The sequence below is a fragment of the Ambystoma mexicanum genome, chromosome 12, assembly GCF_040938575.1.
Source record: "Ambystoma mexicanum isolate Mex_15411 chromosome 12, UKY_AmexF1_1, whole genome shotgun sequence".
In the NCBI taxonomy this organism is placed as follows: Eukaryota; Metazoa; Chordata; class Amphibia; order Caudata; family Ambystomatidae; genus Ambystoma; species Ambystoma mexicanum.
In genome coordinates, this window is record NC_090936.1 from 593093323 (window position 1) to 593111642 (window position 18320).

At 47.2% G+C, this 18320-nt stretch overlaps 1 long non-coding RNA gene across 1 annotated transcript in view; it reads right to left on the bottom strand.

The window, feature by feature from the left end:
• Positions 1 to 535: 535 nt before the first annotated feature.
• Positions 536 to 18320, bottom strand: part of LOC138513849 (uncharacterized) — a 69515-nt gene continuing 51730 nt past the window's right edge. Inside the window, exon 2 of the long non-coding RNA XR_011281825.1 lies at positions 536 to 4524. This is a non-coding gene — a long non-coding RNA (uncharacterized lncRNA). The remainder of the gene's footprint in view (positions 4525 to 18320) is intronic.

Genomic DNA, 18320 nt, shown 5'->3' on the forward strand with positions numbered 1-18320 from the left:
GGAAAACTATGTGCATGAGTAGTAAGACATGTCTGTAATATGTATGGCAAATCTGCAGGCCAGTTCAGCAATTCTGGAAACCATATGTTCAATACCTTGTCCAGTTCTGGAGGTGACAGCTGGAGCATTTTGTCCAGTCATGGGGGCCACATGTGCAGTATTGGGTTCCATGTCTTAAAATCGCTGCAAAAATGACCATGAGTACAAAATATTGTGGCAAAAATGCCGTGGTTTTTTGTGCCACAATCATGTAAAGGATGAGGGGGACACCCCCGCACCCCCCGCTCCCCTTAAATGGTATAATGGGGTACACCTTTACCGGGTCAAACCATTGCATTTTTGCCACAATTTCTTTTACTGGCGACATTTGTGCCGTGATTTTATTACCTGATAACCAGTATTGGGCCTGGTTCTGAAGGTCTCATTCCCAAAAGGATAAATCCAGAAATACCAAACTAGATTTACTGTTGGAAATAAAATGATTTGGTATTTTCACAATATCCTCTCCTTCAAATAAAGCAAAAGAAGACGGCAATGTTTTTGGCATGTCCACCACAGTTTTAATGTCAGTTTGGAACCAAAAGGCTTGAGAGAAGACGCATATATCTGATGGATATGCAGGCGTGGGCCACTTTTGCCGATTCTTGGTTGACTTGGCGGAAAAATGCAGAGAATTCCAGTTGCCCTTAACCTGGAGTATTGGACCAAATCCAACCTGAGAGCCATCCATCAGCATTGTTTGTTCCCATATGAGGTGCAGTTCAGTTCCCCGCTGATATTCTAGCCCAAACAAAACATGGCCAGTCACCAGAAACGTTTGGTACGATCTAAAGGGATTTTCCACACCAACACCATGCCAACTATCTAAAACACTAATCCCATCTGAGGAGCCATTCGAAACACAACCTAAGCCAACCATTTCCCACCTTTATTCCAATTTAGGGTGCTCGTCCAAAATCAACATAAGCCACTGATTAAAATGTGTTACCACTTGGTGGATTGAGCCTAACCCAATTTGAGACAGCATTTGACAACATTCATCCCCATCTGAGGTACAATCCAACATGAGCTCTATCGATCGCTACCATTCATTTCATGTGAAGTGCTAATCTAAACCTGTTCAGAGTCAGTCACTGTCAGCATTCATTTCTATCAAAAGTACTGGTCCAGACCCATCCTGAGCCAGTCATTGGCAACATTCATTCCCACCCTGCCCCGCCCAGCTATAGTCAGAAATGCTGGTTCAAACAGCTGATCCAGCTATCGATCTCGGGAGGATAGCTCAGGGGCAACGTGCTTGCCTTGGAAGCAAGACTACACGGAGCACCCACCACAGGTTCGATCCCCGGGTCCGTGCTTAGAAACCTCTGGGTATTAAGCGCATTATAAATAACCTATCATACCATATCGCCAAGATAAATTCCCCACTGAGGTGCCGATCCCAGCCCAAGCCGAGCCAACCAATATCAACATTTGAGGTGCTCGTAGAAACCCAACATTAGCCAACTAATGGCAGCATTCGTTCATATCTACGGTCTTGGTCTATACTCAACCCATCCAGTCATTAGCCACATTCATTCCCATTTTAGGGGCCACACAAAACACGACTCAATCCCGCTATCAGCAACATTCATTCCCATCCGAAGTGTGCTGCTCCAAACCCAACTAAGCTAGACATTGCTGACATTCATTCCCATCTGAGGTGCTGGTCCAAACTCAACATGATTCATCCAAAGCCAACATCTGAAGTACTGGTCTACACGCAACATGAGCTAGCTATCGCCAGGAACCATTCCCACATGAAGGGGACGTGTGCCACTCAGACTGAACCAAGCAAGCTGTTGCCAACATTCTAACACACCTGAGGTGCCAGTCTAATCCATCCATGAGGTGCTGGTTGAACCTCATCTGAGCCTGCCATCGGAAACATCCATTACCATATGACGTGCAGGTCCAACTCCATCCGAGCCACCTATCGTCAACATTCATTCCTATTTGAGGGTCTGATGCAATTCCAATTGAGTGACATATCCACAATGTTAACTACAGAAACCGGTTCAAACCCAATCTGAAGCAGCCATCAGCAAACATAAACTCCCATGAAAATAGCTTGAGCAATCCTGAGCCAATAATCATTTGAAATGCAGCTCCAAACCCATTTGAAGCCAGCCACCACCAACATGTGTTGTGCAGGTTCAATTCCCATGTGAAGTTTTGTTCCAAGCAAGCAGACATCTAACGTTCATTCCAATTTGAGGTGACAGAGCCAGCCATTACCCACATTCACTCTCAGGAACTTGGCCAAATCCAACACAAGCATCCATCATCAGAGCCAGCCATTACCCACAATCACTCTCAGGAACTTGGCCAAATCCAACACAAGCATCAATCATCAGAGCCAGCCATTACCCAGAATCACTCTCAGGAACTTGGCCAAATCCAACACAAGCATCCATCATCAGAGCCAGCCATTACCCACAATCACTCTCAGGAACTTGGCCAAATCCAAAACAAGCATCCATCATCAGAGCCAGCCATTACCCACAATGACTCTCAGGAACTTGGCCAAATCCAACACAAGCATCCATCATCAGCATTCCGATTTAGTGCTGATCCTTGAAACCCAAGCCAAGCCGATAACCAGCAAAATGTATTCTAATCTGATGTGCTGGACCAGAGCCAACCATTGGCAACATTATTTCCCATGTAAGGTGCTTGTATAAACCCAATCAAGTCAATTACCTTCTTTTCCCATCTGCCATGCTGGTGCTAACCTCAAGCATCCATCACTAACATTAAATTCAATCTAAGGTGCTGATCAAAACTAACTTGAGCCAGCTCTTGCCACATGTATTCCCATATGAAGTTCAAACCCAACCCAAGCCATCCAGCAATCACCCACATTAATTCCCCTTTCAGATAGTGGCCCCAACACAAACCAGACATTGACAAAGCGCTTTCCCATCTGACGCGTGTAGATTGGTGGCAGTCGCAATTTCCATGTCCATTTTACAACCCGATCACCACAAATGGAACCTCCAGGGCGACCCAGGTTTGAAGGAGCATGCGGCCGCCTGCACCTATTCAGTCTCCAGTACTTGTGATAAAGCACAGCTTTCACTGGCAACAGGTTGCTGCAAGATCCACCTTCTACTGATCCGCTGCCACTATTTAATTGTTCATTTGATAAGCGTAGGAGGGCTCTGCATAGTTAACACTGTGGATCTAGATGCTTCTACAAAATACGTCATTATAGCTGCGTAGCAGAGTCCGGCGTTCTGTCCAAGTTCACAGTGTCAAGTTGGGAGCTCCAAAAATCAGGGCTCTGACACACGTCCGCTTTTCCTTGGCAATGGGTGGAGGAGGACGATAATGACTGAAATGTCTAAGTGTAAAAAAGGCGCCTTCCAGTTCTTAAACAGTTTTGCAGACTAGAGAAATACAAAATGGGGCCCAATCCCAGCCTCGATACGGTAGGGGCCCTTGGCTGCCCTTCGCTTTCCATACTTCAGCAGCTAAAGCATGTGCTTGGGCTGAAATGGCCCACTGGGAGCTGTACAAATGTCGTGCCCAGAGTAACATCCTACAGCAACTCTACAAGAGGCCGGTCCAGAGTAGGTGCAGCAGGTATATGAAAGTTCCACCTCGGTGGCAAATGCGGGATTGCAAAAAGGCTTTAATGCCCTTTCATAGGCTTGGGTGTAGTCTCAATATTTTACTTTTTCACAGCAATTGATGGTGGCAGATTGGGAATGCTTTGCTTATTTTTACTGCACTGAGGTGGCCATTACAACGCTGTGACGCGCACAGAGACGCTGCCCTCTGGACCATCCCCCTCCCAAGTTTCTGAGCCAGAGTAGGGTTGGGGGCTTGCAAGCAGTGCTGCTGAGGAGCCTGTATTTGAGTCGGTGGCCGCTTCATTCTCTGTGGGCATGTTTGGGAGCAGGGCCTCTGACACCTTCGGTTCACACTCATCGGTCAGCCTTTCGTTGTAGGGCGCGTCTGCCTGTTGTATCTCTTTGATCGTGCCTGGTTGGAAGCCTTCCATGCTGGTGTAGTCATCTTCTTTGTCAGTCTCGTTGTCTTCTGACTCCCCACCGGCATCATTATCTCCTGCGCTCTCCGCATCCCCGCTGTCTTCGGCTCCTGTCTGCTCCTGTGTGGTCACCTCCTCGAGATGATCAAGCTGAACAGATGAGGCCCCCAGTAGTCTGGTCTGGAGGGCCCTCCATCTGCCTGTCACAGCACCAGACAACAATGCCAAGGCTCCTCTACCTTCTGCTTCATCGTTGCCACCACGGCACAGTTGCCGGGGGTGATACTTGTCATCTGTGTCAATGTTCAGCCTGTGCCAACTGAAGCCTAGGAGGATGATGAGCAACAGCAAGATGAAAAGCAGGATAAGGATGGTGGACAACCCCGGTGCAGTGTCCCCTCCTGACCCAAGGACGACAGGAAGGAAGAAGACAGGCCACCAGATGCGCAGGAGACTGATGAGGGCCATGGTGCGGCCTATGGCGTGATCTGCGGAAAGGAAGGAAAGGGATCATGAGTCACACCATTCACCGATTGCAGTCTCATTCAAGTCTCAGCTACCTCAATGGAAGTTAACTGGGTAAGTCAGCTTCCAAAATGTCTGCCAGCTGAAAGGACTTGTAGACCTAAGGATTTAGGGATATGTAATCGACACTCCATAGGGATCATATTGGCGTTCCCCTCTATCTTCACTCTATCACTTGGGGTTTACATTTTTGTCTGAAAAGAGCACAGAGCATGAACATGAAAATAAAAACAATAGAGCTCTTTTTGCAGGTGCCCAACACACACTGTGCACTAGAAACATGCACAACTGTTTGGAAGTGCATTAAAATACTCTTCCGCATCTAAAGTTGCTTTATATTGTGTCTTGTAAGTGGCTGAAGCTATCAAACGACAATATGACAATGTTGTGACTTTTGGGTGGGAGGTACTGCCTTGGGGAACTGTTGATCCATGGGATCCAGCTTTCTTGACCGGTTTGGGCAGCTGCATCCATCTTGACTTTGGATTCATTTTGTGAGCCGTAAAATAGACGCCATTCCAAAATGGATGTAGGTGAGTGACAGAGTGCACTGCAGCTGTATGCTGTGTTTGTTTGAAGCCTTTTCTGTGCCAGCCGGTTCGACGCTGCACCTTGGGCGCAGGTCCCTTTTAGGCACACCCTGTTGGCAACACGTCTGGATATTAATGTTTGCTTAACATGCAGTGCTTTGGTTGACAGTATATATAAGCAAACACTAAACGCCCAGTACATGGAGCTGTACTGTGAGGGAACGCTCCATGACCAAATAGGTTGCTGTGTCTGGCAAACTTGGCATGCGGGACACAGCAACCTATTTGTGCCACCGAAAACACACGCTCATCTAAGGTTTACTATTGCCCTGAGTAACTCTTAATTGCTTTACTGAATAAATGTGAATACTTTTACTTAGCTGTGATTATAATATTGTGTTAGTTTCCTTAGTATTTATAATAAATAACATGTTTTATAATTCTACAATGTGGGAGTATATTCTTGACAATAGGAGTGCACTGAGTTCTTTGTACTTACCTGCAGCCTTCATCCCTCCTAGACCAAGTCTGGCTGCTCTGCCATTGCTACCAAACCTTTTGAGTAGTTCAGGCCAAATCTAAGAATTGCAACCCTGTACACCTAAGAGTAAGCCTTCTCTAGTCCTACAATAGAGGTGGACTTTAATCAAACTTGCTAACGTTTGGTTAAAACATTTTTATTACACCAGAAGCCTATTTGCAGCTGCAATTAAGCCATTAACTCTCACGAGACTGCTCGGAAATAACACTGTCCCACCCTATACATTACACAGGTTGAGATGTCTGCATGACAGATGTAGCTCAAAGAGGCCCCTGAAAGATGTGTTTTGAGCATTGAGGAGAAGGTTAGTGGATGTGAATTGACATAGGGATTGGCATGACCATGGGCGGTTAAAAGTTGGGTAAAGAACTAAAGCACATCCACTAGCTGTATGTCCCACCACACATTTCATCCCCCTCCTCTCTGTACTCCATGGAATAGTTCCAGTGTATGGGAGACTCTAAAGTGCCTCCTAATAGCCAAAAATAATAATCTCTCCTTATTGTCTATTAACCCATCACTGTTTAAAAGGAAAAGAGGGAGATTAGTGGCCCTTTTTACACCCAAATATTCAAGTGAGTAGGGCTGCAGAGACAGGACAGTCAACTCAGATGGGAAGAGGAAGGGGTTCTGCTCAGGTATGGCATCTCCCGTGGGACTGAAAGAACAAGGCAGGGTTTGTTTGCTTAACAATCGTTAATGCAGATTGTGCCCAAGCTAGTGCTTTAAGTGGGCTGGGGCCCGCCTGGGCCAGGCACCAGCAGTCTCCCAAAAGTGGGGTTGAGCCGGGGCTCTGCACAATATTGGCGGGATGCATTATCCCGTCGTGGCCGCAGCTGCGACGGGAGTTGCGCCCACCATTAGGTCAGGCAAGCTGACAGAAGTGTCAGCCAGTTACAGCATCGCTGCAGCTGGCTGACACGTCTGTCAGTCACTGTAACTTCCTCTGGTGACCCGTCGCACGAGTGGTCACAGAGGAAGTTACTGTGCCTTTGTTTCCCCAGGTCGGTGAGGCGCCTTTAACCCTCTGTGAACCTAGGGACTCCTCGACCTATTTCGAGGTTTATAACAGATGGATTGAATTGTGCACTTTTCAAGCCATCTTTTATAAATATAGAAATGTTTAACAAAGACGGCTTGGAAAGTACACAAATCATAAGGTACACACAAAAATCTAAAAATTCTATATATTTGTGTGCGTACATTACTATGGTTTATGTACTTTTCAAGCCATCATGAAGTACACAAACCATAGTAAGGCATGCAAACAAATATATAAATGTAAACATTTATATATTTTTGTGCGTACCGTACTATGGTTTGTGTAGTATGCAAGCCATCTTTTAAAAACATAGAAATATATTACATATATTACATATTTCTATGTTTCTAAAAGATGGCTTGCATACTACACAAATCATAGTAAGGTGCACATACAAATATATACAATTTTTGAGTACCTTACTATGGTTTGTGTACATTTTTAAAGCCCTGCCCATCCCACAAGCCATGCCCCCAAATGAGCCCCCCCCCCTCGATTACTTACCCCACTTAAAGCCCTGGCCCAAGCACTGTTTTGTAACACGAAGAGGAATGGGGCAGTCAAACCCAAACATTATTTACTCACCTGAGCGTGTTAGGTGCTCGTGAGCAGGGCAGTTTCTAGTCCATTTGGTGCCCAGGGCGAAACCGTAGGAATGCGCCCCCCTCAGCCCCTGCACCACTCCCTCCGCAGCCCGCGCACCACTCCCACCGCACCCCGCGCGCTACTGCCACCACGCGCCACTGCCAGCACACCCCACGCGCCACTCCCAAACTACACCATTAAGGAACTCCTACCCATAGTCAATAAATCACTGCTAAACAAATGACAGCCAGGTACCCCAGTCCATAACAAAGTGTGTTAGACTAACAATTGACCTCTGTCAATGTAGTGCACCTTAGTTCAGTCGTTTTTTAACATCGCAGAACTGCATGCTACTCGCACGTGTTTGCAGCTGCAAAATTGTGTGAACAATGCTGCAATTGCATGCTCCATTAATGAGGGCCATACACAGTTGGAGTATGCTGGCCTGATGTGTGGCTGGGCCAGTGTTTTCTGCGCCGATATGTATGTACTACACTTAGACTACAAGTGTACATTCAGGCAGAATAAACATGCTTAATGATATGTTATGATATGATAGTTAATTTATATAACGCCTATACACAATGTGTTTCAAAGCGCTTCAAGTACCACGCTGGTCTCCAGCGTGGTACTTGGAGGAAGAACCTGTCTTATGTTATTTCTGAGTGTGTGGAAATATGGATATCAAAAGTCTCCACAAAAGCCGAAACCGTTTATTTAGCCAACGCTGTTAGCATTGTGTTAGTCTAGGATACTGTACTCCAGAACGGATGATGTTAAAAAGGTTGTGAATTCCGTGGAACCCAATATATTACTTTATAAGGTAAGTCTTGTCAGTCCTTAAAACCGGTCAATGGTGTGATTACATATTTACACTGGGGATATAAAAATGTAAATGCTGCTTCTGTGCAAAAATAGCATGTATACCGTTTTTCCGCTGCCCTTTGCATTTGAAAACCTTCATCTGGGCCACATGAGTGCACTGATATTGCGGAGGTACAGTAGGCAGAAGGAGTACCCAGGATGTCGGCCATGGAGGTCCTCAGACATTTCCAGACGCCCCTGCTCATGGCCTGCTGTGTTCTGCCCTGTGTGATTGAAGGGGGAATGGGGAGCGCAGGTGCACCACGGTAGAACAACAGTGGAAAGCCATCCTGTGTGCTGTTAATGCATAATGCCAGATACGAGTGGCGGGGACGGGGCGGAAGACTGACATTTATTTAAAGTGCGTTAAGCAATTTTTGAGCTGCGCAAATCATGACATGTTTCCTCAAGTTCAATTATTAAGAATTTGAGTGCATTTTTGCCGTTTTTTCGGGGGAGAGGTTGCATCGTTAGACGGCTACAAAGTAAGAATTTGGAGAGACTTGGGCAAAGAGGTGGCTGTCAAGTCTCTTTTTTTCACTTGGTAAACACGTGGACTTATTTTTGTAACACACGTGTACTTATTTTGGTAACATATGCGATGTTTTCACCGAGCTTAATGGAGCTACATCGGCTGGGTTTACAGTGGCACGTAACAACCACAACAAAAACAGAAGGTGCAAAATTGTCAGGAGTAAATAAAGCATGAAATCCGTCCCAAAGAATGCCCGAATGCTAAACTGTGCATATCGTTCGGCATTCTTTGGGAGTTGAAAGACACTTCGGGCTGTACCGATCATCTTTCTGGTGAGGAGTCGGGGATCTTCTTGCTTCGCAGGGTCCGGGAAGCCAGGAACGCTGAACCCGAAAGCAGCCGTCTTTGTTCCACCGTGTGAGTCCTGCAGTATTCCAAAGGCAGACGGCCATTAGGAAAGGCGCCCTTTCGTGCCCCCACCCCTAGTGGCGTGAATGTGATCAGAGGGAGCCTCTGACTTCCGTAATGTCACGTAGTACTTCCGTACTACGTGATATTACAGTCAGAAGAGGCAACGTCAGCACCTGCTACGGCGCTAGTGTGCTGCTGAACTCTGCCCACGGCAATCGCGCTGCCCCACAAACTGGGGGATTTCATCCACTCCAGGGACCGGGGCAATTGCGCCCCCCAGGGCAATTGCGCCCCGGGCAGCTGCCCACTTCGCCCAGGCCAAGAAACGGGCCTGCTCGTGAATGATCCTGTGATCTACAATGTCTAGAGGTATATAGAAGTGAAAGGAAAAACTGGTTCCATCCTGTCACGTGTCCCAAAATCTCCCGTGGGACACAAAGGATTGCTCTGATGGGTAACTCCAAAACTGACATTAATTGATACAGTCTTACATTCACAAGTACTGGATGCTCTGCATGGCCTACATGACATCATTCAGCGATACTGCTATTCCATTTCCTGTTGTAACGTGAGACTGCTCGCCCAAGCAACTCTGTCTTGACACTCATCCATCAGAGAGGCTACCCTTTGAGCCAGGGTTTAAGTGGACCAGGCCTCCTATTTCACGCCTGGGCTTCTTCATACATTTCAACATACACTCTCCTGTGTGTGGGCGCTCCGAACAGGGGCTGTATTCTCTGATATAGACCTGCATTCAAGTTCCCCACTGTTGCCCCCCCCCCCACCCCGTGCCTTCCTTGCTCCGCACCTCATCTGCCTACTGCCTTCAGCACCCGCGAGTAACCCCACGCGGGTGCTAAAAGCAAAGGAAAAATAAAACATAAATAAAAGCGTGCCTTTCTTCAGTCCTACGGCGCCGCGACGGGGGCAGGAGTTAACACTGAAATCTGGCTCCTGTTCCCGGTGCGGCATTGCAGGACTGCAGGTGGGTTTTAATTTTTTTTTAATTTTTCCTTCGCTTTTAGCACCCGTATGTGGTTACTTGCGGGTGCTAAGGGTGATATAACGGCACCACCACCCGCTTTAAGAGACCCAACTTCACCCTGGTCCTTAATTTGGGTGGTGGACGGTTTCTGGCAGGGTTGGCCTGCCACCGGTGGGTTATATCGCCTCATTCATCTCTCACTGTCTTTCCCACTCTATTTGTGGCATTCTCAAAGAGTGCCTCATGCGCAATTTAAGTAGAGTTCCATGTGCCTCTCTTTCTCTCCCACTCAATCCCAGTCATGCCTTCAATCCCTCGTCCCCTCTCTGTGTAAATCCTTCTTTTTCAAGAGGGCGGGCTGTTGGACCCTGGCTGGCACACTGAAACATTTTAGACAGGTACTTCAAACAATGGGCACACGTGTTATATAACTTGGCATCAAACACTGTCATAGACATGGCAAATGCAATGCAGATGCCAGAAATGTGTCACACTACGCGCAGTGCAGCTCTGTGCAGGTTTCAACCCAAGAATGCTCTCTGAACAAGGTTCGGGTTTAATGGCATAACACACACAAGCATCCGACAAGCATATATTTAGTTGGCGGAAAAATACCAACTGAATGAAGAGAACAACACTGGCAATTGCCAAAAGCTTTTTCAGCTCGACCGGAAATGCTCCATCTTGCTCACGCACTGAGGAGCTACATCTGGACTGGGAACCAAAAGAGGCCCTCAAAGAGGCCCGGGGTGCAGAGTCCCACTAGGAAATCTCCAGAGTTCCCTATAGGCCAGTATGCCCCTGTACAGAGCTGTCCCGTTTGAATTACCCCCGTGCCATGGAATTATGGAAATTGTAGTTTTCCCTTTCACATTTTAATGTATACAAGCAAAAAAACAAAAAAAAGGCTTGGATGAGTTTCTCACGCATGGCGTGTGGAAACCGGAGAGCTCGCCATAAAACGAAGTATGCAGGAACTCTCGTGTGTATGGCAACTGTATCTACGGCTTACATACTCCCTTCTAATCAGTTTCACTGCAGCCGTCCATGACAATGCAACTCTAGCCGGCCTTGAAAAGTATCAGACTTCAGTTCTCCGGGGTCACCGCCCTTTCGAGGGAGTTTGCGTAAGATCAAAAGTCCGTGCGTAGCATCGATCGAATAACCCCCCTCCCACCCCCATTCCCATAATCTAATAAACGAATACGGGATGAACTGCCATAGCAACAGCAGACGTCCGGAAGACAGGACTCGGCGCAATACGTACCAGAGTCACATTTTCTAGATCCTGAATACTGTTTCCGAGACGTGACAGTGCGTGGCGTGGTCAGGCGACAGCCACACTGGCGGCTCTACGGCTGCCTGTTTCCGTCTCCTTTTGCTGAAACAAGGAGGGTGGGAAGGTGCAGGTTGGGACACAGCAGGTTGGGGAGAAGAGTGGGTGCAGGGCCTGCCTTAGGGCTGGGCGGGCTAGGCGACCAACCAGGGCGCCATACCCTCCCAGGGCACCATTAACTGCCCACCACGCCAGCTCGGGGGAGTCTTTCAAGGGCTCTCCCGAGCTGGCATAGTGGGAAAAGGCACGGCAGGTGCCCTTTTGTTATTAAATGCACCTGCGGTGGCGGGGCGCATTTAATAACAATGGGGTGCTGATGCTCTGCATCAGCACCCTATTGGGATGAATAGCTCCCCACTCCAACGCAGGAGCGAGGCGGCTTTCGTTGGAATAGGGCGTATGAGCGCCCAGACGCCGGAGCGGGGAGAGATGGAAAACATAAAAAGTGCCACACCTGTCTCCGCCACCCCCGCCCCACCCCCTGTTGACCAGGGGCGCGCGGCGTGGGGGAGGCGCCAATTCGCCCAGTGCGCTGCTACTACTAAGACCGGCCCTGAGTGGGTGCAGGAGTACGTTTTCAGTTTTCCACTGTAAAATTTGCGGGTGCTCAGGGGCGTTGCTAGGGGGGGGTTAAGGGGGCTGTAGCCCCTGATCTTTTGGTTGTAGCCCCGGATAGAATCTCAGGAGCTACAGCCAAAAGACTAGCTAGCCCTCAGTCCCAACAGTTCCGACATCAGCTTAGCCCCGGGTCTTTTCCAGACCTAGCGGGTGCTCACTCCTGCAGTAAAATGTTTTCTACTTGCGACATACTTGAGTACTGGTACTCCTCTTCAGCTTGGAGACGTCTTGGTACTCAATATTGGCAAAAAATGAGAAGTGCGCCTTCTGAGGGCCGGTTTCGGTTTGCCCACTGCTCAGAACAGTGGCAAATCCAGAACCGTGTTGCCCCTGCTGATCACACCCGCCCACATGGCAACTTCACCCGCAGCAGAGAATATGGAAAACACCTGAACTTTTTTGAACAGCGGAGCCCAATGGGCTTGAGGTTTTCGTTTTAGAAAGCCCACGAAGAAACGAATGATGCTCTGAAATGCTGAGGGGGGGGGGGCTGCGGAGGTCCACGGAAAGTATGCGTATCTCGAAAAGCAAAGCGACCTACACCAGCCTTAAAGCAATCAAGCCTGGCCGTCATGCCCACCAATGTCAAGAGAAATTTGAAAAATGCCTCCATGAGACATAAACTTTAAGTCCTCATGGATGGCCACCTTTTTAAATTGCAGCATGTGGGTTGTGGTATGATAGGTTATTTATAACGCGCTTAATAACCAGAGGTTTCTAAGCGCGGACCCGGGATTCGAACCTGTGTTGCTCTGTGTTGCCTTGCTTCCAAGGCGAGCACGTTGCCGCTGAGTTATCCTCCCGAGACAGCCCTCCAGTTTCAGGACCCTGGAAAATACATTGGCTCTGGGACGTAAGCATGAGTGTAATGTAAGGGGGACCAAAGGTGTCTCTCTCAACTTTGGCAGCAGTCCCGCCCATTATTCAGAGCTTAGCATTTTTAAAAGACGTATAGATCCATTTACAAGTTGCTAATGGGATCATCACGCTTCATTCACTTACAGTGTTAACGCTGCTAACAGCACAGACTGCGAGCACCTCCCTTTATCCCGAAATGTCCCAATAAGATTGAATATACAACGTCACCCACCTCTCAGGTGTTGGGGTGTGAGGTTAGGGTTGTCATCCTCACCTCCTGGTTTACTCAGTGCCATCAATAAGAAGGGGCAAGAGGAAGCCATACATTACACGTGATTCATTTGTTCGAACAGGAGGCAATGCTCTGGTGTGGAACCTTCTGGAAGCTGCACACGTAAAAGGGCCCAAGACCGAAAGGAGGGCTACGACCAGGGGCAGCAGGGAAGAGAATGACTGCTCCAGATTCAGTGAGCCTGGTGAGAGAGAGTCAAAGCCGACCTGGTGAGCGTGGAGCTGAGCTATCCATGGACACCTTTCCTCATGCTGCTCAGGTGTGCTACCCTCAGCATTGCTGGGAATATTGGTGCTAAGGGCAATTTTTGTTGCCGACAGGTGCTATTTCCATATTTTCTATATCATTTTAGTATTGTTAACACTGCAACGAAATTACATTTTTGTTTGTCTATGTGCTTGGACCATTTTTACTGTTTTGTGAATATTGTTTGTTTCCAAGCGCTCAATAGTGAATTGCTATATCCATTCTCTGCTGATCACACCGCACTGCCGCTCCTCTCACTGTCGCACCGCAACCAGCTCCTCAAACTGTCTGCCAGTGCAGGCACTATGCGCTGTCCACCAGTGACAGCTCTTCAAACCAAGGGCAAGTACACCAGTGCCAACTCCTTACATTGCACAACATAGCCAGTTCCTCACACTGTACACTACTTCCAGTTACTCATGCTGTCTGGGCTGAAGCCCATTACTGGACATGCCTGTTCAACGCATCTCTGCAGGATTTGCTCAACCTCCTGAGCTAACTTATGCCAAAGATCGTTGTAGGCCTAATTTAACCACAGAGCTCTCAACGTTCCCCTTATCGCATGCAAGGCGGCTGCAGTCATGTTTCTTTCTTGGAATTCTGGGACTTGTGCTTTCCCTCTCCCTCACTTAGTGCCCTGTCACTCACCGGAGATGACACAGGCTGCGAGCCCTCCGCCTAGCTCGCTGACCTCTCACTCGCTGTCAGTGACGCAGGTTATCAGTCCTCCAGCTCCCTTGTTGCAGTCTCACTCACTGGAGATGGCACAGGTTGCCAGGTTTCCACCACACTGCTTGCCCTCCTTCTGAAATTGACACAGGCTACTAGCCTTAGCGGGGGCATCCCATTGTTTGTTTGTTTGTTTGTTTAGTATTTATTATGCGCACCGGACCCTGGGGTATAAGGGCGCAGGAAGTAAGAAGATGTACAGCTTAGAGCATAAATTACAGGTTACAGTTACATGTTACAGATAATTACCAGTTACAGATGCAAGTTTACAATGCAAGTTTACAATCATATGGTACAGATGCTGTGTAGCAAACAGGCGTGAGCATTATCATAATTTCAATTAGCAATAGCTGTCGTCAGCCAGTTAATTACAATTTGCCTGAATTTGGAAAGAGAATGTTCTAGCCTCGCGGTAGTGGGTAATTCGTTCCACAATTGAGCAGCTTTGACTGGGAAGCTAGCTCCGCCTATGGTGGTCAGTTTAAAGCGAGGTACTTGGAGGCGATTGGTGTAAGCAAGTCTGGTTTGTCTTGTGGGGTGTGATCTGGTGAATCTGTCCTTAAGGTATTGAGAGGCTTTGTTGTGTAGAGATTTGTATGTGAGAGATGCAGTTTTAAGTCTGATTTTCTCATGGGTGGAGAGCCATTTATGTTTCCTTCTTGTTTCTGTAATGTGTTCTCTCCTGGGGATATCCAGTGCCGCTCGGAGGGCCTTGTTTTGCTGTATCTGGATTTTGCTGATGATGGATTTAGAGGCTCCTATGTACAGTGCGTTACAATAATCTAGTTTAGAGATGATAAGGGCTCTGGCTAGTGTTAGACAACTGTGCTGGGATAGGAATTGTTTTCCTGCTCTAATGAGCTTACATGTGTAGGCTGGTGAGGAAGCTAGCGAATTTACCTGTTTGGAAAATGATAAGGTAGAATCAAGGTAGATCCCTAATGTTTTAACTTCTTTAGCAACTTGTATGCAGTTCCCATCTATGATGAAGGAAGAGTAATTTGTGCTTAGTTTATTGATGAGTCCATTGCTGCGCCTCCCCCAAATCCCTACTCCACATCGTGTCTGCCCCATTCATACACCCACGGCACAACCTCCCCCACCCCCTGGAATGGATATCCCGGAATAAAAGACCAAACTAGTTCTCAAGTTGGAAATCACAATGCCACAGCAAGCTATATTTGCATAAAGTCAAGGAGTTATCTTACAGGCGATCTGGTATCCACCACACCACAGGTTCTTCTACGCCGGGAGTGGCTCCTTAAGTACACCACCCACCACCCCCATCGTCCGTGTCCGGTGGACCCTTCCGATTGAGCCCGGCCCTCGCTACCGATTTCTCTCTACCCATGGCCATTCTTTGTTAGCATTTTGAACTTCATTCCAGTCACTTTTCCCGGTGTCCTTATTCCCAGTACACATTCCCCAGACACTTTTTTCGATGTCCTTATTCACAGTACACGTTTCTACTCTGCTCTGTGCTACCGTCCCCTTACTGTACCAACTCTTCCTTTGTTAAGTTCCTGTTCCCTTGTTCTACCTGCCCAACCAGCCTCCTGAGTCTAGCGCTAAGTGATCCCGGCTTCATTTCTATCTCCCCTTTGCCGTCTCGGTGTGCTCTGTTCACCTTCATTCCATTCCCCTTGTTCTCTCTCCCCTTTATCCATCTTCAGAGGTCTTGCCCCGGTCTACCCCCATTCTGTTTATCCCTTGCACTTACACTTCCATTCCAGAGGCTCACCACTCCTCCCCCTTCCGCTTCTCTTCTCTTTCGCCCGACCCCCACCCCTTTTGCCTCCATGGTCTCTTCCCTGTAATCCATTACACCCGCCCCCCCGGTCTCCATGTTATGTTCTCTCTATTCCCCAAGTATCCCAGTCTCTTCCCCCCCAGCCTTGCGCTTACTCCCCCCATACCACTTGGACCTTTCCCCCCCTGCTCCCTCTTGTCGCCCCTCGACCCCTTTCCCCGTCCCCACTTACCCTTCCCTTAGGTATTTTCCTTCAGTTATCCCTTCCCCTACTTGTTTCATTACCAACCTTGCTGTGCCACCTTCTTCTTGTTCCCCCCGACTTCCCTTCTTGGCCTTTACGGTTTCTTTATTCTCCTCTTCCCACCCCTCAACCCCGCATTTGGGGTTGGAATGCCTTCCAAGCCCCCTAACCCCTCCCCTTCTTCCCAGGACCTCCCCTGAGTCTATTACACCTGGGCGCCGTAGATTCTTAGCTGTTGGCTGAGCAGCCCCCTACGGGTCTGCCAGTGCTTTGCTAAAGGGATCGACCTGTGACTCCACCACGACTCTCTGCTGGTTGTCGGCGGCAGAGAGTTCCCCCCAGAGAACAGGTCGTAGCTTCGAAACTAACCCCCATAGCCCCATTCATCCTGCTCGAACACTCGCATCACATTCAAGCCCGTTCACATGCAACCTGACATTGACACATTTGAAAGGGGGCTGCGAACGTGTCCGTCAGTGTGAGTGATAACGATCACTGACCCCATCTTTCGCCCTCGTGAGAAGTGTCTCTTGCAACCCTTGAGTTTCCACTGACCCTTAATTTAACCCCGCCCTTCACCAGGGATGACGTTCTTGTTGTTGGGTTGGGACACTGGTGCATTCCTTTTGGTAATCAGTAATTCAAGTGTTGGTTTGGATATTATTTATGTATTTCATTTATTTATGTATTTCAGGTGCGGGAGAGGGACAGGGGTCATGGCACAAAAAACCCCTGTAAGGAACAAGTAGAGTAATGATGATTCAACATAGGAATCCTCCCGTCCCCTGCACACTTTCAGTTGTTGGACCAAAGCCAATTGCTAAATCGTCTTTAGAAATTCAATATATTGGTGTACATCGTGTACATGAAGTAATGATTACATCCCTTCTGCCTTGTTGACGTCCAACCCCTCGCCCTTGCATTGCTGTATTTATTTGTAATTGTGAAAGTAACCCTGGTTCTGTGGCCTGACAATGTGTCTGCTCAGTGCTGAAGGTGTAGGAAAGATATTGACGGCCGTATACTCCTGTTGGGGGTTCATGTGCCCCAGACCCTACTACTCTGCCCCCCCAACTAACCTTTGACAGCCCAACCAGAGCTCTGTGCGCCCATGACCCAATCCTTTATCACTGGGCGTGCCCTCGTCTAGGGTCAGACTGGGACATGAAATAGGCCTGGGCCCCCAAAAAAAAGTGGCCCACCCCTCGCCTCAAGACCCTTGACCTCTGACATCCCCGGAAGCGATGAAACACGACCTTTCACCCCTTTACAAAATAGGAAGTGGCATCAAATAGCTTTGTTCCTAAATACACTAAATTACTGTGAATCCAAGCAGACGTCCAAGGCCAAATGATAATATGTTATTGTATAGCACTTTCGCTTAAGCTCTTTTTTTATAGAACAAATATGCATACAATATCACCCAACCTGTGTTGGTACTCATTTATCAACCTAAGAAGTATGAAACGCTTTTTGAAAAGAAAAAAAAAATAGATAACATATATTTTTTTTTTTTTTTTTTTTTTATTTTTTTTATTTTTTTTTATTTTGGTTGGCTGAAATGAATTCAACCTTTCAAAAAGTTTTTTACCATTACAAAAAGTTGCAATATTACAATTTTTCGATTTTACATAAATCATTTTTGCATAATTTGTTTCGAGATCCCAAACTTACAATTTTTCAAGGTTTCAATGGCCTATGTACATATTGGTTGATTTGTCAAATATTACAGATTTGTTTCGGAAGTTGTAAGCAATGTTCTGTTCACAAAAATAATTGACAAGTAATGTTAAAAATTAAAATTATAATAAATAAATTGAACCCACATATATCTTGAATTTTAAAATACATTTGTCGATAGGCCATAAAGAGTTAACTGCGAGGTAATATCGATTTTATAAATTGCGTTAAAGCAATGTGAATGGCAGTGCGATTGCTTGTCATTAATATAATCCATATTTCATATGCAGAGCGATCACAATATAATTGTAAAATATTGCAGAATACACGTTTCCGTATGCCACTCAAAGCCGGACAATCCACTACTAGGTGAGCTAGGCACTCTAATTGCGTCACATCTTTACAGAAACGGCAATATGTGTCATTTTTTGAAATTACACCTCTCCGTGCTAGAATTTGATTTGTAGACTGTAAATTCAAACGCAATCTTAGCATTTCGGAGCGAACATGCTGTGATGGGGATTTTAAAAGATAATAGGCCATTTGTTTGAGCTTCTTGTGAGGGAACAAATT